We start from the raw sequence: 23827 nt of genomic DNA, 5'->3' as shown, positions 1-23827 counted from the left end.
CGTTGAATGTTCTAGGCTTCGCATTAGAAAAGTCTTTATAGGTGCATGTTTTTGCAGGTCCTTGATTGTTCCCATGAAGCAGAAGGATGATGAGTATATGCTAGTTTTTGGTTCCAAATTCCTTTTTATTATCTAGCGGTTGCAGTGGTTCGGTTGTACTTATAAATGAGATCATACAATATCAAGAAACAATAAGAATAGCAAACTTAGCAGATAACAACATCACAAATAAAACACATAACCGTTCCATTAATGATAAACTTCGCAGTACAACACATGAATTTTTGCCTTTAAAAAGGCATACAGTACATAGATGAAATAAAATATGCAAACATAATGACTCTACGAGTAGTGTAGGCACTTAATCTTAGAGTTTGCCCTACATATATTAGTAAACAAAGAGAGAGTCGTATCGATAGTGGTGGTGAGTAGAACAGATCCTACTCATGGCGGGAGGCATCTAGGGTGCTGCTGTCGAGGTGGATGCGCCCTACAGCCTGACCAACTGGCGCTCAGTGACACGAAGTTGGGCCTCCAATGATGCATGTCTTTCCTGGTAATCCCTGACCACCTCCTGTGTCTGTCTCTCTGCTCGATCCACGGTGGCTCGCATCTGATCCAGCTGATTGGCAGTGGCCTGTGCTTGGTTGCCCATGTCTCGTGTCCGTCTGACCATGACTGGAAGTGCTCAATCAGCCGGTCCTCCGTGGCTGAGATCGTAGAATCCTCGATCCATACCAAAAGGTGGTCGCATCCCATGGTGTCGACTCCACCTCCAAATGTCATGTGCCCACGGAGGCGTGGGGCCGTTCGGGCCCATCCTGTGAGCAAGCACCCTGACCATGTATGGCGGGTTGATGACTTCGGACTCCGCATCCGACTCATCCTCATCACTCTCATAGTACGTTTCTTGATATTCTTTGGGTCCTACTTCTGGGTTTCCCACTTGAATCTCTTCTGGTTCTTCGTCAATCCATCCGTTGGCCACCAAGGCCTGGTAGTAGAGGTGTCCGTGCTGAAACTCGACCATGGTGCCTGCACGAGAATGGGGTGTGAAAAGAGTGTAGAAAGTGTATGTGCGACGGTTATATGATATCCTAAAAATACTTCTATAGTATTTTAATCATTTAGGTTGGATTTCACAAAACATTTTGGATAATTAGTTGTTAAGTTTTTAGATTCGTAGTCCACCACGTTCACCCCCAAGCACATGTTGGTCATATTTTGAATAAATATAGTTGACCAAGCTATATTTACCTCCAATATAATTACATAACTGCCTGGGTTTTATCGCGAGGTCCAACTCATCCAAAAACTTTTATTGTTTTCTTATCTTTGTTCAGAGTGTTTTAGTCCCATTGTATTTATAGTTGCATATCTTGTATGGTTAGATACGCTAGTTCACTATAAACAATGCTCTGATACCAATCTGTCACACCTCCGAACCAAAACGGCAGAAATGTCCGGGGGCGAATGACTTCATCTTGTAATATCATAACAAGTGTGTATAAATGAAACATATACATCATCATCACCATGCATGAATTATAGCAACATACATAGTTTACAACATTGTGTTTGTTGATAAAAATACATCCCAAAAATATCAAGTGTATTGTGACATCCCGAATTTCACGACAAGAAAATACTGAATTGTTTATGCTTTGTTTTATCAAATCAGAGTAATCATTTGATTAAAAGAGTCGCGGAATTTGTTCCCAAAATAAAATATGATAAAATAAAATTTATCAAAGCATTTCTTAAAGAAATGTATTTTCATTAAATAACAAAATCTTGGGATGTCATGCTCCGATACAGACCAAAAGCATAAACAATATAAAATAGACCTTACAACAGTTATTTATAACTACTGATCTATAATCCAAAATCTCTCGTCAAGTCCACCAACTTATACCCTTGTGCCATTACCTGTAATGCAAAGAAAACTGAGTGGGTCAGGCTTGAGATTCTGGTGAACATATAGGGTTTTCAACCCACAATAATATAATTATTATATTTAATCATCAAACAATCAACCCAATTACCCATCCCCATTATCTTCGTTTAATCTTCCCTAAAGATATTATCCTAAGGGTCATCTCCTATATCATATTTACCTCTCATCTCCTTACATCTTATTTCCTTATATGTTTGTTTCTAAAAACTTTTCCTAAGGATTATCGCCTACATCGCATAGACAATACTAATTTGGGGATCAGTCCCTCAATATATGTCTCGTAAGGGTTAGGGTATCATCGCATGATTACGCAGCCACAACATCGCCTGGACTCGTAATTCACAATAAGGGTTAGACTATCATCGCATGAATACGCACCCACAACATCATTTGGACTCGTAATTCATTACCTATCTATCATCACCTAATTATCATCACCATTATATCCTTACCTATCTCTTATCACATTATTTCATCACACACTAACTATTTCATCTACCCATGTTCTACCCAACATATTTGTGGATATAAATTACATATACAGTTTAAAACTATTTAAAAACCTGTATAAAACATCCATTCAACATCCATCTCAAGTAAACAACAATATAGAAACATATAACACGTATTTCATAGCAAATACTTCATATCTATGTGTTAGAAGAAAATAACTACATACTCACTTGATTACACGATGCTCGGACAACACTACGACTTCTAAAATTAGTATTCTTCGGTAGATCTGGAAGATCTTCACAAAAACCGGCTTCTTGTAGCCAGAGCTTCGACTTGGGAATTTCACTTCTCGGGATCTTCGGCCTTCGGGACTCGCTTCGGGTCTCAGGATGATACCAGGGCTTGGGGGGGGGGGGGGGGTTAAAATAGGGCTTAGAGAGGGTATCAGGAGTGGGAGAGAAGAGATTGAGCAACCAAACTCGGCTGCCCCTTGAATTCTATTTATAGGGCCATTTTTCTGGATTCACGTCGTGAGTTCAATAGTCATCAGGTGTGTCATCGTAACTTGCGTCTGTCAAGCTCCAGAAGTCATAAATACTGAGTTCACGTCGTGAACTCTGACGGTTTTGGGGTTTCGCGCCCTGAACTTCATAAATTTATAACTTTCGCATACGAACTCCGTTTTCGACGTTCTTTATATCGACACGTATGTAAAAACAAGATCTACAACTTTCATTTAGACTTCGTCGGCTAATTTTGACTTTATTTTTATTATATTATTTATATATTATTTTTTGTAGGCCGGGACGGGAAAACTCCGTTATAAACTCGCAACTTCTTTATCTGTCGTCCGTTTTCGTCTGTCTTTTCACCGTTGGACTACAATCGACGAGATCTCCAATTCTCGTTTAGATTGTTTCGGCTAAATATCGCTCGATCTCATATTCGAACTTTAGGTTGTACACTGCTAATACTAAACTTCGAAAAATTATAACTTCCTCATACAAAGTCAGATTTAGACGTTCTTTCTATGCACGCTCTCGGTTTAACGTATTCTACGACTTTAATTTAGATCGCTAACGCCAAATATCTCTCTAACGTAAATTCACTATTTACGTCACACTGTGTCGTGCTGGTTCGGTCGCAAAACTTCAACAGGTCATAACTTCTTCGTTATAACTCGGATTTCGGCGTTCTTTATATGTACGGAATCCTTGTAACATATACTATAAATTAGTTAAGATTAATCCTTCTAAATAATCTTCCATCAAAAAGTCATTTTTGATGCTTATCGTCTCTAAATTGATTAACCCGGATCTACGGGCGTTACAATTATCTCCCCCTGAGGATGATTACGTCTCAGAATCATCAACGAAAATAGGACTTGTATAATGATACTTTATCTTTCCATCTTAGGTATTAATTTTAACTTCTATGTTTCTTCGAATGAGTTTCTAACTCTTGGACTTCTTGATCGCAGGTAGTGCTCAATCCTGCATCTGCTCTTTGTACTATGTTGGACTTTCAATCGTAACCTTCGAGTTACAAAATAAATCCTTATTGAGGACTCCTTCTTCTTCTTAGGATAAGTACTTTCCTTTATCTATTGTAACAGACCTATGGGTCGTGTTTTAATGACCTCTCATCGTATGATGCAACGCTTAGACTCAAGTCTCTTAGAGTCAAATTCCAGAATGTAATATACCTTCCTTCATATTCTAATGTGAAATAATCACATTTTTGCATGTAGCATTTCTAGCTACAAGCTTCCTTAACAGCAAGCGTGATGCTGTTGGTCGCATTGATTTCAATCTTCCGACCTCAATCAGACGTTACATCGAACTTGGTTCTCCGAACCACGTAACAAACTCATCTTAGTCGGACTCAATTTGATATGACCACTAGGGTCGGAATAACAACCATCTTACTTGTCATTACCGAAATAATGGTAATGACATACTTGAATAAAAAAATAATCAATTACTAGCTTCTTGGTAACCTTGCGACTTTCCCTGATCCAAGTGTGAGTCATGTGCTTCTAGTAGTATAGATCTCTACTACTATTCACACCTACTCATACTCATCCCAAGTATTGTCTCGCAGTCCCCAAGTCCTAATATCACAAAACAATTTAACACATACTAATGTGTCCAATTAATCATACAAAATTTCCTAGACTCTACTAGGACTTCTTCCATGCGCATCTTCACTCATCAATTCTACTTCAACTCGGTTGGTGATGGAAATTCCAGACGACGGGACAACTTCAAGAATTACACCAATCGTTCCATCATCCTGCCAATCGAAGGTGTACTTCAGACGTACCGTACTCCTCTAAATGTTCTGTTATTTTATCAGACATACTCTAAAGGCAAGATACCACTATTAAAATATCTTCCGATAGGTGTCATTCACTATCATAATCCTTTCATTTCCTCAATTTACTTAATTCTCTACGAGTCTTCACTATAACGTTTTGTACACCCAAGCAGATGTTCGGTGTACCGGGCAAGAATTTAAGATAAGAAAGCTTTATTTACGATAGACGTATAAATCTCCTTATCACTCCGAAACGTTTACAAGTTAGTTCTAATATCGTAGTCATACGCTTAGAATCCTAAACACGTAAGGTTTCCATACCCGGTCGACAACAGACCATAGATCCGAACAAACAATATCATATATGGCAAACATATAGCATTTAGCACATAAAAGCATTTTAGGCATCTTTCCTAAAATATACTAGTGCTTGTGTCTAAAATATGGTAGACACTCATCTCACAATCATCTCTTAGAAATCTAAGTTTAAGTCTAGAAATCCTACAAATTCCTAGTTCGCTTAAACTAATGCTCTGATACCAACTGTGACATCCCCAATTTCACAGCCAGAAAAGACCGATTTGTTTATGCTTAGTTTTATAAAATCAGAGTAATCCTTTGATTAAAAGAGTTGCGGAATTTCTTCCCAAAATAAAATATGATAAAATAAAATTTATCAAAGCATTTCTTAAAGAAATGTATTTTCATTAAATAACAAAATCTCAGAATGTCATGTTCCGATACAGATCAAAAGCATAAACAATATAAAATACACCTTACAACAGTTATTTATAACTACTGATCTATAATCCAAAATCTCTCATCAAGTCCACCAACTTATACCCTTGTGCCATTACGTGTAATGCAAACAAAAACTGAGTGGGTCAGACTTAGGAGCCTGGTGAGCATATAGGATTTTCAACCCACAATAATATAATTATTATATTTAATCATCAAACAATCAACCTAATTACCCATCTCCATTATCTTCTTTTAATCTTCCCTAAAGATATTATCCTAAGGGTCATCTCCTATATCATATTTACCTCTCATCTCCTTACATCTTATTTCCTTATATGTTTGTTCCTAAGAACTTTTCCTAAGGATCATCGCCTACATCGCATTGACAATATTAATTCGGGGATCACTCCCTCAATATATGTCTAGTAAAGGTTAGGGTATCATCGCATGATTACGCAGCCACAACATCACCTGGACTCGTAAATCATAATAAGGGTTAGACTATCATCGCATGAATACGCAGCCACAACATCGCTTGGACTCGTAATTCATAATATGTGTTAGACTATCATCGAATGAATACGCAGCCACAACATCGCTTGGACTCGTAATTTACAATAAGGGTTAGACTATCATAGCATGAATACGCAGCCACAACATCGCCTGGACTCGTAATTCATTACCTATCTATCATCACCTAATTATCATCACCATTATATCCTTACCTATCTCTTATCACATTATTTCATCACACACCAACTATTTCATCTACCCATGTTCTACCCAACATATTTGTGGATATAAATTACATATACAGTTTAAAACTATTTAAAAACCTGTATAAAACATCCATTCAACATCCATCTCAAGTAAACAATAATATAGAAACACATAACACGTATTTCATAGCAAATACTTCATATCTATGTGTTAGAAGAAAGTAACTACACACTCACTTGATTAGAAAATGCTCGGACATCACTACGACTTGTAAAAGTAGTATTCTTCGGTAGATCTGGAAAATCTTCACAAAAACCGACTTCTCGCAGGCAGAGCTTCGGGTCGGGAATTTCACTTCTCGGGATCTTCGGGCTTCGGGTCTCGGGATGATACCAAGGCTTCGGGGGGTTAAAATAGGGCTTAAAAAGGGTATCGGGAGTGGGAGAGAAGAAATTGAGCAACCAAACTCGGCTGCCCCATGAATTCTATTTATAGGGCCATTTTTCTGGATTCACGTCGTGAATCTCAAATATTCACGTCGTGAGTTCAATAGTCATCAGGTGCGTCGTCGCAACTTGCGTCTGTCAGGCTCCAGAAGTCATAAATACTAAGTTCACATCGTGAACACTGTATTCACGTCATGAACTCTGACAGTTTTGGGGTTTCGCGCCCCGAACTTCAAAAATTCATAACTTTTGCATACGAACTCTGTTTTCGACGTTCTTTATATCGACGCGTAGGTAAAAACAAGATCTACAACTTTCATTTAGACTTCGTCGGTTAATTTTGACCTTATTTTTCCTTATATTATTTATATATTATTTTTAGTAGGTCGGGACATGAAAACTCTATTATAAACTCATAACTTCTTCATCTGTCGTCCGTTTTCATCTGTCTTTTCATCGTTGGACTACAATCAACAAGATCTTCAATTCTCGTTTAGATTGTTTTGGCTAAATATCCCTCGATCTCATATTCGAACTTCGGGTTGTACACTGCTAATGCTGAAACTTCGAAAAATCATAACTTCCTCATACGAAGTCAGATTTAGACGTTCTTTTTATGCACGCTCTCGGTTTAACGTATTCTAGGACTTTCATTTAGATTGCTAAGGCTAAATATCGCTCTAACATAAATTCACTCTTTACGTCGCGTTGTGTCGTGCCGGTTCGGTCGCGAAACTTCGACATGTCATAACTTCTTCGTTATAACTCGGATTTCGACGTTCTTTATATGTACGGAATCCTTGTAACATATACTATAACTTAGTTAAGATTAATCCTTCTAAATAATCTTCCATCAAAAAGTCATTTTTGATGCTTATTGCTATAAATTGACTAGCCCGGATCTACGGGTGTTACATGTATGTTGAAAACAAAATACAACATCCCAAAAGTCCAAAGCTGCCAACCTGCTTAATGAGTTCCTGAGAATACATGTTATTTTGAAAAACACTAACATATAAAACGTTGGTGAGTTCATAAGCGGGTTTATATGAAAACTTTACATTAGTTTGAAAACTCCAAAAAATCCGATATTTTCTATAAAAATAGTTTGTGAGTTTTGTTACAAATCTTGTATTATAGCATGTGTATCCTTGATTTATCTTGTTTGAAAAATGTGTAGAGAGCCATTCCTAGAAAGTCCTGTATTTTCTGTGTCATGAGAAAATGTGGTCTTAAACTTAAAGACCGGAGTGATGTGGACGTTACAATTAATCAACACACTGTTTATACTTTGCAAAACTAAGCGGTATGTATATTACGCGTAAAACTTATAATAGTTTTTGTTATTCTCTATGTGATTCGTTATAACCATACTAATATGATGGAGTGTCACTCTTGACGTTCTTCAGGCGTCAGTTTCTAAGAAGACATTTGTCACCCTAGACCGGCATGTCTAGCTGTAGCGAGTAGCTAAGGTGTGGGGTGTCAACCCCATATAGATCTATACACAAGTTCTCGTTCTCCCTTCAGGAGACTCTGGTTATAACTACATGACTTACGATGTACAGTAAGGTAGGTACGGTGAAGGTGCGTCTCACAAGAGCCTTAACGACATTTTTACAAGAATAGTGTGTTTCATTATTTTAGCGTTAAAATGATGTTACGAGTGTGTATTTTGACTACAAACCATTGGTGATAAAAATATAATTGTTTTTATCAAAAGTGCCAAAATATTTGTTGTTGTTGTGGATAACTCATCGTTACCCTAAAGTATCAAGAATGATTCGAGTGTATTATAACTTTCATTAAGGGCCGATTAACATAGAATTTTTCATAAAAGGCCCAATTTGAATAAACTTATCATATATGGCCCAATAAGAATGTAAATGGTCATATAAGGTCTGATTTATATAAAATTTGTTATATGAGGCCCAATTTGATAAAAATGTCGTAAAGAGTCCATTTGTATCAAAATAATTGTTTTAGCCCAAATAATACCAAAATGACATAAATGACCCACTTTTATTAAAAATGTACATTTTGGCTCAACAATACCGAATTTGACAATAAAGGCTCACTTTTGTCAAAATTGATATTTTTGGCCCATTAAAGCCGAAGATTACAACAAGGCCCATTTTTGTTAGAAATGAGATTTTAAGCCCAATAAAACCAAGATTTATCAAATAAAGGCCAAGTTTATCAAAAGTGACATTTTTGGCCCAATAAAACCAAGATTTAGCAAATAAATGCCCATTTTATTAAAAGGGACATTTTTGGCCCAAAAATAACCGTGAGTTGTCGTAAAAATCTATTTTAATCAAAAATGACACTTTTGGCCTATAAAACAGTGAATGTCGTAAAAATCTATTTTGTTTGGCTTCATTGTTAAGTATGGCCCCTTTGTATATTTTCTTTAGTTTTCTAGTAAATTTTAACATGTTCAATCTTTCCAAACATCATAGAGAGTTACATTAAGTAACTTGTTTACTAATATCTTCAAAACTTGGAAAATATTTCAAGTTTATGAGTGTTTTTCATAGTTTCATAACATATTACACAACCATTCATGAAACAAATACACATGTATGTATAAATACTAAGATTAAACACAAAACTAGCTTGTATTCTACCCCAAAAGATAGTAAACTTGAAAACAAAGGGGTATGAAGCTCACCTTGGGCTTGATCGGTTTTTGAAGAGGAGAGTGATAGTGAAGTGAGTTTTCGATCTAACTCGCTATTCTTGAAGAGATTTTCAAAGCTAAGAGAGTTCTAGGAAGCAAAACACAAAGTGGTGTTGTTTAAGGAGTGATCTTAGCATAGATTGTAAACAAAACAACTTGAGTTTGATAACAACTTACCAAGTTATGATCTTTGTTGAAGAGCTCTTGAAAACACACACAAACTCATGGGTTTTTGAGGAAAGAGTGAGAGAATCTTTAGAGAGTGGAGAGGGAATGAGAAATGTGGTTGAAATTTTAGAAGAGAATAGTGGTGACAAGGGTGGATTCGGCCATAAATAGAGGGAGAAGAGAGAGATGGTTAAGTCGTAATTACATTAAGGTTAATGTTGGTTACATAGATACATGATGAGCATTGTGCATGTTTGTATGCGATAAAATAGTGAGGTGTCATAAACATATTATTCCATACTTATCTCTTTTTTTTTTAACCGAGAATAGGATAGAGGATAAAGAAGCAATTTGTTGGGCTTGGGTTTTAAATGTAACTGAGAACCCCTAGGCCCAATAGATTTTTCGGTTTTAAAGGCCCAATTTAAATGGTTCTCGGCCCAATAATAAAGTTTTAGCCCAAAATAATGCCAATTGGGGGGTATTGGGCCCACTGTGACCCAAGGAAAGTGTCCATGGCCCAATAAGTTCCACTAAGGGTCTTATGGTCCAATTACCATTGCTTAACGAATTTAGGCCCAACTAGAGCCCAAATGTGGATTCTTGGCCCAAAATAAACCAAGTTGAGGGGTTATCGACCCATTAGGGCCCAATAAGAAGGTTTTGTTCCATTAAGAGGTTTGAACCGATATTCCAAGGTCTAAATCCAAAGTTAAGTGAATAGAGCTTACTGGATTAGATTTAGAGCTTTCACAAGGAAGTTTCAGACTAGATTCAAGTTTTTGGATGTATAAATTAATATAACATTTGAAGTTTGGTTCGCATTTAAAGACATCGCCACATAGTTACACAAAGAGCTATCTTGTTCATGAATAGGAAAACCTAGCCCTAAAATGCTAATTGTGACAACAATCATCTGAATCCAAGCTTGATTGTGCATCGGTCAAACCATAATTAAACATAGGTGATCAGTCTACGTCTAGTTGTGGTTCGGCCCACATACAATCAACTTAGCTAAGGTGTTTGACCTTAAACCTTAAATTGTATTAGCATTCGAGGGTTCGAGTTTATATAACTCTAAATTTGTGGGTTAAGGAATATACTTAACCTAAGAGAGTAAGCTCTAGGCTATAGACACGCTTTCCTAGGAAAGTACTAGTTCGCTATAGCCAATAGTTATGATACCAATTTGTCACACCCTCGGCCGCCAACGGAAACGCCGAGGTACATGACATAAATCATAAATCACAGTTATTGAACATACATTGTACAGTACATACAAAATCTTCTATTATTAGCGAAATAGAAAATACATTGATAATGACTATTGCTAAATTGTGACACACGCCTATCAATCCGCCATTTACAAATATACAATAAAGATAACTGAGAGTCTTCTGAGCGAACATTTCCGACCTGATATATAACCTAAGAATAAATGCATTTAAATTCGTCAACAAAAATGTTGGTGAGTTCTACAGGTTTTGACACATAATATTTTATAATCCAAAAGTGTTTTATAAACTTTCTCTGGTTGATCAGCTTCTACAAATACGTATCTTTTTTATCAAAAGTAAAAAACTCAACGAGTTTTAAAAGTATATATGGACTCATTTAAAAATATATTGTTTGCTCGAATCCAAAAGTAACAATTTGTTGATATATAAGTAAATCAAATTTATAACGAATCTTTACGGTTCTCATGACCAAAAATGCTTTTTATATAAATATTTTGAATACTAATTTTTCTAAAACAAAGTCATATCACTATTTGTGAAAACATAAAATATCCATACTTTACTCTTGAAAACCCAGTACAAGTATTTTCTATAATTCATATGTAAAACTCATAAGTTTCAAGTTTATAAACTTTGTAAATTTGTGTCATAGTATTAATTAAGTGTTATCTTACTTAATTTAGAGACCGACACTTAACTAGTGGGGCAAACCCCTCCTACATACATTATTGTGCTTTCGTGTAAAAACAAAGGGGTTATATATGAACTTATTAAGTGTAAGCTAATAAACCTCGTTCAACCGTGTCATGATATTAATAGACTATTATATGACTTAATTTCTGGTATTGTTACTTATCGTTTTGAGTCACAAGTTATGCATTACATACAATCTCGTTCCACTAATATCGCTAAACAAAACCTTGTATAAATCCAACGTTGATTCTATATGGTAACAAGGCACACCCGGGATCTATGATAAGGTCATAACCGAACTGCGATGTACGCACCTCTACACTAGCAGTTACAAGTTTTAGTGCTGAAAGTCCACACCCAAGTCTGCTCAATCTTAGGGACTTTATCGTTTTGGAAACGCCAATGCCCGTTTCGACTCATCAGCTAATGGTTGTAGCTGGCAATGGTGGCGGGATGTCATCCCATATAAGTATGCAATCATGAACTTATACCTGGCGCTCCTCGTTCCAATACAAATTAACGGTTATGACACAGAGGAATTTCCACTAAGATATACGGTCTTAGTATTGTGACAAACATAGCCCATGCAGCTTAGGAAATGATCATAACTCATAAAGCTTTTAGAAAAACGTAGTTCATATAGAACGTCTCGTGGGTGTGATGGATCCTAACAATGAGTCTAGACATCCTAATCCTAAACTTTCTTATACAAAACTCATGAATACTTATAAGTCTTTGATGCTTAAGAATGATTTTGATTTAAGTCTTTTAGTATTTGGCATTCATAAGATTTAATGGATTTCCAAATTTTTATTATCTATCATGACGAAATTTGGACAACATAACGGCTGATGTTATAATATTTACCAGGTTTCAACCAACGTGAAACCAACAATTTTCATGATATTTATAACTCACTAAATTAATACAACATAATATTTTACCAATGATGATTCTTAATTATTAAAGTCTACAACATTATTTATTGCAATAATAATACATAACTTAGTAAATTGAATTATATTTTTATAATATATATATAAAAATATATTATTACATTTTCCATTCATTTTTACACAACCTTTTATATATATATATATATATATATATATATATATATATATATATATATATATTAAAAAGTTAAATCTGATAATCTTAACTAACAGTTATACAATTTCATAAATTTAGTATTTCCACAGTTTAACAATATACTTTCATTTTATACGCTGATAATATTTTAATTTAATAATTTCTTAATATGCATATTAATAATCGCAACAAACGATAAACATAATAACTTTTTGCAATCTACTTTACTTGTATAATTTATAAATGATTTATAACATTTTAGATTGTTGTTTACTGAGTTTTGGCAATTAATAAAGTATGTTGCTATTTTGTGTATAAAATATGCAAATTATCAACACTTTATAGATACACATGTATTTTCCCCCGAATATTAAAGCATTAAAAGAGGGTCCGGAGAAACTCACTTGCATAGCGTCAACGAGGCTCGGGGTGCAATTCTTATCGTGAAATTTGTAACGTGACGTTCCTCGTTTCTTAAAACGCACCGTCGAGTATATGTATATTTCCTAATCAATCAAAAGGTAGTTTATGTATTAATTATTAAGTATATGGTGGTCTTTATCAACATAAATAAGCTCTAGGGTTTGATTTTTGCAAAAAAAAATCTCTAGGGACTGGTCTTGCAAACTATTCACAAAACAAGGCTAAACATGTACATTTAAAACTAATTTGGGGCTTTAGGACTTAATTTGGCAGGTTTTCTGGTGGAGGAGTTGTTCTGGATATTTTAAATGCGGGTTTGACTTAGATTGATATTTTATTTCACATGAAGGACTAGAGTGTAAGTATCAGTAATTTCGGGTCACAATTAAATAAAACGAAATGAAGTTTGATTTGCTTTGACCTTTGACTGGTCAAAATCGAATACGCGTTTCATCTTCTTCATCTGATCAGATCGAGTAAGGAAAGAAACGAGCGAGGCAGAAGATTGGAGTCTACGGCAGTGGCTGGCGATCGTGAGGAGGGGTGGCGTCGATTTCTGGCGGGCCTTCCTTCACTGTTCCTTTTCCAGATCCGGCATCAAAACACACGTGGAAGGAGGCAACTGCAGTCGCCGATCAAAGGGAGTGTCACAGGTGCTCAATCGGTAAGCTGCAAAGGAGAAGGAAGGAAGGAAGATCCGAGGGAAAACAGGTAAGCTGCGACAGAAACTCCAGTGAGGAAAGGTGCGAAGGGGGAGATGCGATGAATGACCAAAGGAGGTGACGAGGCTGCTCCCCGGCGAGCCTTATCGTGGTTTCTTCTTTTCTGGTCCGATTCGACTACCACACACGAAGGATGAAGAAGCAGCGTGTAGGGGGTGTTTTGTGTTGCTGAATGACCGGAGGGGGCTGTGGAGGGTGGTGAACGGTGGTGATTTCGGGGGGGAGCTGCTCCACTCTTCAAGTCTTAACTGATCGGAAGAAAGAAATGCGAATAGGAGGGGTGTGCAGCGATTCGATCGGAGGGGAGTTTCACGGGTTTGTTCGGCGACTGGAGAAGAGGTTGGGATGAGGTTTCAACCACCGGTGAAGGTCACCGGTCAGCTAATCTCGCCGGCGAATTCAAGGAACGAGAGAGAGGGCTGCCATGATTTTGAGTTGAGCAAAAATGATAGAAAGAGAAAAATATATCATTTGATAATATATACGGTTAGGTTGACGTGAGACGGTTGAATTTTGTAAGATCTATTTTTTTTTTTTTTATTTAATTTAAGTTTCGAAAATAATATTTAAAAAAAGAATTTTTTTATTTTTCCATTTATTTTGCATTTTAAAATTATTTTTAGAATATATATTACACGTATTTTTCAAAAAAATAGGATTTTTTTTTTAATTTTTTTTAGTTAATTCAAGTTCCAAAAATAATATTTAAAAAAAGAATTTTTAGATTTTTCCATTTATTTTGCATTTTAAAATTATTTTTTAGAATATGTCAGTTTAATATTCTATTTAGAATATTTCACGTATTTTTCAAAAAAAAAAAACGGGATTTTTTTTATTTATTTTTTATTTTATTTTTTTTTAATTTTTTTTATAGTTAATTGAAGTTCCGAAAATAATATTTAAAAAAAGAATTTTTGGATTTTTCCATTTATGTTGTATTTTAAAATTATTTTTAGATTTGGTCTCACGGTCTTACAAAATTAGTATGGTCTCAAATGAACCTATATATATATATATATATATATATATATATATATATATATATATATATATATATATATATATATATAGTAAATATCAAATAAGAAGTAAAATTTTGATAAAAGGTAAGAAAATTTTTTTTGTACATATTTTTTTAGCGAACATATAAAATAAATCATTAAATGATTCAAAGGTAACATGATTCACAAGAACAAATTCCTCAAAAAACATATTCATGATTCATTTTTTAGTAAATTATGAAAAAAAATTCAATTTTATTACAATTTTATTGAATAACAACGAAATATTTGTATAAATGAATCACCGTGTGTTTTTTGAGATTTTTTTTTTGGTAAATCATGTTATTTTTTATTCATCTATTGATTCATTTCTTTAGTTCGTTAGAAAAATATGTAGAAAAAAAAACTTCTTACCTTACTATAAAAAAAAAAAAAAATTCTTACCGAATATATATATATATATATATATATATATATATATATATATATATATATATATATATATATATATATATATATATATATATATATATGTAATGCCCGTAGATCTGGGCTAATCAATTAGAGACGTTAAGCGTCAAAAATGACTTTTTGATGGAAGATTATTTTGAAGGAATAATCTTAATTAAGTTATAGTATATGTTACAAGGTTTCCGTGCATATAAAGAACGCCAAAATCCGAGTTATAACGAAGAAGTTATAACCTGTCGAAGTTTCACGACAGAATCGGCATGACACAGTGCGACGTAAAAAGTGAATTTACGTTAGAGCGATATTTAGCCTTAGCAATCTAAATGAAAGTCGTAGAATACGTTAAACCATGAGCGTGCATAAAAAGAACGCCCAAATCTGACTTCGTATGAGGAAGTTATGATTTTTCGAAGTTTCGACTTAGCGGTATGCAGCCCGAATGCTCGATTTGAGACCGAGTGGTTTTTAGCCGAAACAATCTAAAAGATAAAAACGATCTAAATGAGAATTGAAGATCTCATTAATTGTAGTAAAACGATAAAAAGATAGGCGAAAACGGACGTCGGATGAAGAAGTTATGATTTTATAACGGAGTTTTCCTGTCCCGGCCTACTAAAAATAAATAATAAAAATAAAGTCAAAATTAGCCGACGGAGTCTAAACGAAAGTTGTAGAGCGTAGTCTCACATTCGTGTGGATATAAAGAACGTCGAAAACGGAGCTAGTATGCGAAAGTTACGCAATTTAGAAGTTCGATGACTCAATTACGCCCAACGTAATTTGAGTACGCCCAGCGTACTCAGTCGGATGCAACTTGTCTGACCAATACTCGAGTGCCACCAGTCGACGCACGCAATGACGTCAAAGTACGCCCAGCGTAACCCGAGTACGCCCAACGTAATCCCAGACCCAGCAGCCTATAAATAGAACTCGAAATCAGCCATTTTCTCTTGTTCAAACTCTTTCTTCTCTCAAGTTTTTGCCTCGTTTTGCGTGCCGTTTGTACCCCGAAGCCTCGGTAATATTCCCGAGCCCCGAAGTAAGATCCGAAGCCCCGAGGATCCCGAAGAGCGTTATTCCCGAGCCGAAGCTCTGCCCGCGAGAAGTCGATTTTTGTGAATATCTTCCAGATCTACCGAAGAATACTACTTCTACAAGTCGTAGTGCTGTCCGATCATCTTCTGATCAAGTGAGTGTGTGGTTACTTTCTTTTAACGCATAATTATAAAGTATTTTATACGAAATACGTGTTATGTGTATATTTTGTGTTATATGCGTGAATGTATATTCACTTTCTTCTATCTCATAGATACGATTTACTCTCTATGAAATACGTGTTATGTGTATGTGTCTCATCTGTTGTTTTGGAATATGTATTGAATGAGAATGCTATACAGGTTTTAAACTATGTATAAAAATATATATATTTTTATCTACTAATATGTCGGGTAGAGAATGGGTAGATAGTTGTGTGATAAACAGATGAGAGGCCTCGATGTCATTGTAATCCAGTCATCTAGCGGAATTTAGATGACGACCACGGACTTTTCTAGACAGTCCAGTGGAACGCTAGCAGGCTCATAACCTGTAGGTGTTAATGAACTTGGGTGTTCATTCGCTGTATTCCATCCCCCTCATGGTTGCCTTATTTGACTTAAATTGCTGAGGAACCCCCGAAGCATGTGTTGTCGTCCCGATGAAATATTCTTAGACTAGGTCCCTTGTGTTAGTTGTCTTAGGGACGTAAGGTGAGAATAACGGGAATGGGTAATCGGGTTATTGTTGGTTGGTGGAAATTAAATATAATTATTTATTGTGGGTTGAAAACCCTATATGCTCACTAGGCTCCCAAGCCTGACCCACTCAGTTTTCTTTGTATCACAGGTATTAATACGAAGACATATTTCACAGAGAGATTTAAAGGAGATATAAATCAATTGTGTAATTAAATGTAAGTTCTGTTTATGCTTATATGTCTGTATCGGAACATGACATCCCGAGATTTTGTCATATAATGAAAAATACATTTCTTTAAGGAAATGCTTTGATAATTTTTATCATATTTTGTTTTTGGAACAAATTCCGCAACTGTTTTCTTTAAAAGATTACTCTGATTTTATAAAACAAAGCATAAACAAATCGGTCTTTTCTGGCCGTGAAAAAGGAGATGTCACAATATATATATATATATATATATATATATATATATATATATATATATATATATATATATATATATATATATATAGATAGATAGATAGATAGATAGATTCGGTAAGAATTTTTTTTTGATAGGAAGGTAAGAAGTTTTTTTTCTACATATTTTTCTAACGAACTAAAGAAATGAATCATTAGATATATATATATATATATATATATATATATATATATATATATATATATATATAATTATCCTACCTTAGCTACAGTAGCTAAGGATTTGGCAAAAATGGTACTTCCTTTATATATACATGTCTACTTTTGGCTTTCTTTTTCCATCTTTGTTTTTTGGGCACTTTCTATCATTTGATCGATTTTTGTTGCTACGTGTTTGACGCCTGTTGTCTTCACCGTTTTCCCACCCAATCATTTTTGGATTGTTGGCGTTTTTTCCGATCTCATGCTTCCACCTGTTATTCTTCATTACCGACTGCTTTTATCTATCTTCCACCCGAACTTCTATCTTTCACTCGAATCCATCTTCTACACCTTGTCTGCTTCCCACCGCCACCACAATTCTCGAATTTACGTCTCCTTTAGATTTGAGAAGGACCTACATCAATACTTCTTCAGGATTCAGAAACCTTCCGACATCGATTACACTGCAAACCTCGATTACACGTGAGATCAAACGAAAATGGAGGAGGACGATTGCAGAGAAGCAACAATGTTGGGTATGTAAGTTTTTCTTTGATTCCTCTTATTATCTACAAGAAATAGTTATATCAGATTTATGACTTCATGATTTCTTCGTGCGTTACTTCTTCTTCTTCTTTTGTTGTTTATATAATCATTTTGACAAATGTATTTGGGTTTATGCCGGTTTATCAAACATGACCAACAAAAACCGCAAAATCAAGGCTAAATCCAAACCGGTTCGTATTAAATGTCAGTTTTTTAGCTTTGCAACCATCACACTTGGAGAATCATGTGATTGAACATGAAAAAGGGGACGACTTCCTGACTACAGGTTTGGGAAGTGGGTTTTGGATGACAAACATGCCTATAAGGCGTTCGATGAAATGTTTGAGCCAATTAATGTATTCATTCCGCCTTACTTTACCTGATTCATTAGTTGATTAGATTTGTTTAATCATTTATTTTCTTATTTTGTTCAGGCTTCCTTAGCGGGATACAATTACAGCTTTTGAGGTGCAACCCGAGTTTGTTTTCCAGTTATTAGAAAATAAAAGAGGTATCCATTATAGCTATTAAAACTACCAACTTTTGAAAGGGGTAATCTGATTTTGTGTATTTCAATAATAAGATCAACCAATCAGCTTAAAGGAGTTGTATGTGACATTATTTTGATAGAACATCTAAAACTGATTGTGTGGCACCTAAAGAGTCCAATAGTCTGAAACAAATTTGATTTATCCATCCATTGAAGATTAATAAGAATAACTTGATCATTTAGTTAACATTCATAAAAGTCACTCATTTTCATATTTAGAATCAATACTAATTTAACTCAATTCACTTCATTTTTGTTGTTTCTAAGCACATTGAAACACCCTATTGTTCATATGAAGTGCATGTATTAGAACATATCTTTTATTTCTAAACCCATGATAATTTGAAGTTGAAAAAGGTACCATTTTTGATCTTTTAGGAGTGTTTGTATGCACAACTTAACCAAATTTATATTTGTTTACAGGAACACATATTTTTTTTGAGCATAGTGCATTAAATGCATTGAATGAACTTATTCCAAAGTGCAGACAAGAGGAGACATATTTTAATGACAAGATTTCATATGCAATTATATATATATATATATATATATATATATATATATATATATATATATATATATATATATTACTTTATTTTTTTTCCATTATAACAGTTGAGGCAAAATATATTTGCGGAATTACAGCCGATGCAAACACTCTGTGTAAGTTAAAAATCATTTTTTTTGGTAATATTATATTAAAAAGCGTTTTTTATATTTCGTTGCATTTATTAGCATATGGTATTTAATTATTTTCTTATTCTAAATGATTTTGGTAACATATATTGTTTTAAATGCTAGTTTTCTATTGTTAATAATACATAACTCCAAATGCATTGTTGTGCATTAAAGATTCTGGTAAGGAGAAGTTGAAGCCTACATATATGCTTTCAGGTGGAAGATTAGAAAGAGCTGGAAGAGCCAAAAACTTACCTAAAAAAGTCAAAGATGGAGTCAGAGGTGTGGAATCACATCAAGAAAACACCCCTTCAGCCTCAATCATAGTAGTTGGTGATGAAATTATGTAAGTTTCTTCATTATTATTTGTATTATTATTCTTATAATTTGTTATGTGTTGACTAATGTTTATGATTTCACATTGCTCAGTTCTGGAAAGATGGAGGATGAATTAAGACATTTGTTGTGTAGGAAGCTTCATTCTATTCGTTCGAGTGTTTCCCATATTGCTGTTGTATCAAGTTATGTAAGTTGCATATGAGAATTTTGAAATAATAAGGTAAAGAAACACTATTTACCAAATTACCCCTGAATTGACAGTTTATTTGTTCTATATTGGTAGATTTTGTAGCTCAAGAAGTTGAAATCCAAAAGTCTACAAGTTACATGGTAAGCCATTTATCACATGTAAATGTGTAAATATGTATGTTAACATTTTTTATTTTTCATATTCTGAAATTGGTGAAATGAAATGTTAATAAAATAAATATTTATACAGGTTTTCTTATATGGAGGAGTTGGTCCATTACCTTCAGATGTTTCCATTGCAGGAGTTGCCAAAGCTCTTAATGTTTGTTTGGTGAGTCATTTGCATTTTATTTTCTTTTTATTTTATGAAATATATAATTTTGGATTTTAATTTGAAATGTTATAATAATAATAATAATAATAATAGTAATAATAATAATAATAATAATAATAATAATAATAATAATAACAATAATAATAATAATAATACAAAATAATATCAAAATTTCACCAAAGAAAACCATTAAAAATGACGAGGATCTCCGTCCCATATCATTTAATTATTTATTTCTCTGTGGCCACTTCTATTTCTATGTGGCCACTTCCTTGAAGATCTCGACTTTAAGAACAAGTGCCACAAATGCCCTCTATCTGTTTGCTGAAATGCTTGATCGGTTGTCTATCTTCTGTTATGCATTTCCTTTTACTTTATAAGTTTTTTTATTATAATATGTCTCGATCACAATATAAACTTGAGAAATGGATGCTACTTAATGAAGAGAAGATTGTCTTAATAACCTAAATCTTGCTATTGTAAGTGTAACACTTTATTTTTTTTCATAGAATAATTTGCCAATGTGATTCTAACAACTTCTATCTAACATTTGCAGGTTTGTCTTGTGTATTCTGGAAAATCGACATTTTTAGGAATATTGCTACACCTTCTGGGGCAAATATCTCAGAAATAAATGCATAAGTTTAACAATTTTAGGAGTTTATTACAATAAGGTAACTGTGATTTCATTCACAATTTTAGGAGTTTATTACAATTTTATTACCTTTGATAATGATGAATATATCAAAGGTTAATTCTATATTGCGAGAAAATTGTTTTTTTGTAGTATGTAAAACAAGCACCCAACTGCAAAAACACATGTTCCGAATACCCAGTTGAAGTGCAAAGTTGGTTTAAATTTTTCGTTAATTTTTCTGTTTTTTTCAAGATTTATTGAAAATGAAGTAGTATTGCCAAATTTATATTTTTTATATGTTTCATCCTTTTTTTACCGGATTGGAAATTTGGGCAAGAAGGGCAGATTGCTAGATTGTTACAGCTGAAAAAAGAGAATGCCAAATCATTATCAGGTATATATGTAAAAATAAATGATGAGTATCAAGGGTATTCTTGATATTTTAGCAGTTGCTAATACATGATTAAAAAAATGCATTCATTTATAAAATCAAAGACAATACATAATTTATTGTGGGTGATTGTTTAATTTTAATCCAAAAGTTGAAGATATCAAGATTCAATAAATGGAGTTTTTTTGTTCGAAAAATACGTTCATATATAACATTGTACTTTTAAAGCTAAAAATATGATGTTGGAAGTGGTAAGTGGATAATTGGATGATATTGTTATAATACGATAGATTTTGCAAAGTAATCTTCTAAAATGTTGAATTTCACCAAAGAAACACCATGGGCAATCGATTCCATATATTAAATCTTGATGTATTGCTGTAAAACGTTGTAAGAAGTGGAAAAAAACTTAGTTTATAAAAAGTCTAATTTTTTAAAATATTTACAGAGTTAAAGTTCCTTTTAACACCATTAATTTTGCAGATTTAACCATTGAAATAGTTATTGAACTGAAAAGGTCTAGAAGATTTTTGAACTACAAACAATAAGTAAATTAATAAAATTTCGTAGATTTGATTTTGCAAGGTTAGTATCCAAATGCGAAAATCATAATTTCTATCATGAAAACATTATTATTATTATTATTATTATTATTATTATTATTATTATTATTATTATTATTTTGGTAGGTGGTAGGTATCTTGAAATACTATATTTATAACAAAATAAAGCTTTTATGTTGTTTATAAGAAGTCTTACATCGAACATCTTTTTGCCAAAAAAAAAGGTCGACAGATTGTGATCATGGAGAGGAAAATGAGGAAGGAGGATGCAGGTATCACTCATAGTTTCATAATTTTCATTTTTACTCAAATCGTGTTCTTTTTTTCCCTAAATAACGCATCTTTGATAATGTCTAATTATCATTTTGACTATTAATTATCCTATTATTGATTAATCAACTAACCCTATAAGGGTAGTTTGGTTGTAATGAGTCGAAGCCTTATATGTACTCTTCGTATGTTCTGTTATCTATTTTACTAAGGCACATTATTCGAAGCTTAGTTGTCTAGTCCTTAGTATATTTTTTGTACGCTTTTATTCTCCTATAAATAGGAGTCTTTACTAGAATTAGATAAGGTTTGTACAGTCATGTCTATTTTGCACTCTGTAAACCTAAAAGCGTAATATTGAGCCTAATTCCAACTGAACTTTCCAAGGTCAACAAGTTTGCCAATGAATTACCAGCGGAATTTGGTCTGATAGTCAAGCAAGAAACCACTCTGAAAGCCGCCATCTGGGCAGACAAAAATGTTGAGACCCAAATAAAATAAAAGGGTCTAGAGAGAGTTGAAGTTGGAGAGAAAATGAAACATGAAGGATCTTCAATGATCAACAAAGAAACCAAATTCTTGAAATCTGGAGGAAGAGATGAAGCTAAATGGTTTGAGAAGTGTAAAAAGAAACACTTCAGGAAGTGTAATGAGGAGACGACCTGCTACAAATGTGGGAAGACAAGGCATTTCGCCAACATATGCGCGGATAACAAAAAGGTGTGCTACGGATGTAACGAAGAAGGGCATATTTCTAGAGACTGCCCAAAGAAAAATGCACCGCCATAGCCAATGGCATTCCACATGCTCCTCAACAAAGCAGAAAACAATGGGAGGATTAAAAGATGAAGACTTCATATTAATACATAAAGTCTGTATCAAAAAGCATAACCTGTTAGAGGCATAGTATAGGGTGAACATGAACTTTTGTGTAATAGTTTCAAGAAATAATATGAACCCTGGTTTTGTTATTTGATGTGTTGAATGATTATATGATTTATGTATGGTGACTTGGTTAACTGTGAGACAATACTTGGGACGAGTATGAGTAGGTGTGAATGGTAGTAGAGATCTATACTACCGGAAGCACATGACTCGCTTTTGGATCAGGGAAAGTTTCAAGGTTACCAAGAAGCTTGTAATTGAGTTCGTTTATATTCAAGTATGTCGTTACCATTGTTTCGGTAATGACTAGTAAGATGGTTGTTATTCCGACCCTAGTGGTCATTTCAAATTGAGTCTGACTACGATGAGAGGTCATTGGGACACGAACCATCGGTCTGTTACAATACATAAAGGAATGTATTTATCCTAAGAAGAAGAAGGAGCTCACAATAAGGATTTAGTTTGTAACTTGAAGGTTACGATTGAAAGTTTAACATAGTATGAAGAGCAGATGAAAGATTAAGCATCATTGTTATTACTTAGGATGGAGAGATAGCGTATGGAGTCAATATATGAATCCTATTTCGTTGATGACTCTGGGACGTAATCATCCTAAGGGGGAGATATTGTAACGCTCGTAGATTAGGGCTAGTCAATTTAAGGACAATAAGCGTCAAAAAATGACTTTTTGATGGAAGATTATTTTGAAGGAATAATCTTAACTATGTTGTAATATATGTTACAAAGATTCTGTACATATAAAGAACGCCGAAATCCGAATTATAACGAAGAACTTAGGATCTGTCGAAGTTTCGCGACAGAACCGGCCCGACGCTGAATGACGTAAAATATGAAATTACGTTAGAGCGGTATTTAGCCTTAGTGATCTAAACGAAAGTCGTAGAGTTCATTAAACCATGAGTGTGCATAAAAAGAACGTCAAAATCTGACTTCGTA

The 23827-nt window shown here is 34.0% G+C and overlaps 2 long non-coding RNA genes across 5 annotated transcripts; one reads left to right on the top strand and one right to left on the bottom strand.

Moving 5' to 3' along the window:
- Positions 1–227: 227 nt before the first annotated feature.
- On the bottom strand, positions 228–14123 carry LOC145028339 (uncharacterized). Of its 3 annotated transcripts, none has more exons than XR_013675978.1 (4): positions 13358–14123; positions 12918–13019; positions 1848–1929; positions 228–1035 (listed from the first exon to the last, which is right to left on the bottom strand). It is a non-coding gene; the product is annotated as an uncharacterized LOC145028339 (long non-coding RNA). The 3 variants fall into 3 exon arrangements; XR_013675977.1 differs by having other exon boundaries at positions 1853–1929; XR_013675976.1 differs by lacking the exon at positions 228–1035 and having other exon boundaries at positions 1712–1929.
- A 3491-nt stretch (positions 14124–17614) lies between these two features.
- Positions 17615–21150, top strand: LOC145029389 (uncharacterized). 2 transcript variants are annotated; one of them, XR_013676499.1, is made up of 8 exons: positions 17615–18024; positions 18244–18390; positions 18469–18545; positions 19479–19608; positions 19692–19788; positions 19885–19931; positions 20041–20121; positions 20681–21150. It is a non-coding gene; the product is annotated as an uncharacterized LOC145029389 (long non-coding RNA). The 2 variants fall into 2 exon arrangements; XR_013676500.1 differs by lacking the exons at positions 17615–18024; positions 18244–18390; positions 18469–18545 and adding an exon at positions 19179–19247.
- Positions 21151–23827: the final 2677 nt, after the last annotated feature.

The sequence above is a fragment of the Lactuca saligna genome, chromosome 2, assembly GCF_052625555.1.
Source record: "Lactuca saligna cultivar CGN05327 chromosome 2, ASM5262555v1, whole genome shotgun sequence".
Taxonomy (NCBI): domain Eukaryota; kingdom Viridiplantae; phylum Streptophyta; class Magnoliopsida; order Asterales; family Asteraceae; genus Lactuca; species Lactuca saligna.
This window is presented reverse-complemented; position numbering and strand designations above follow the sequence as displayed.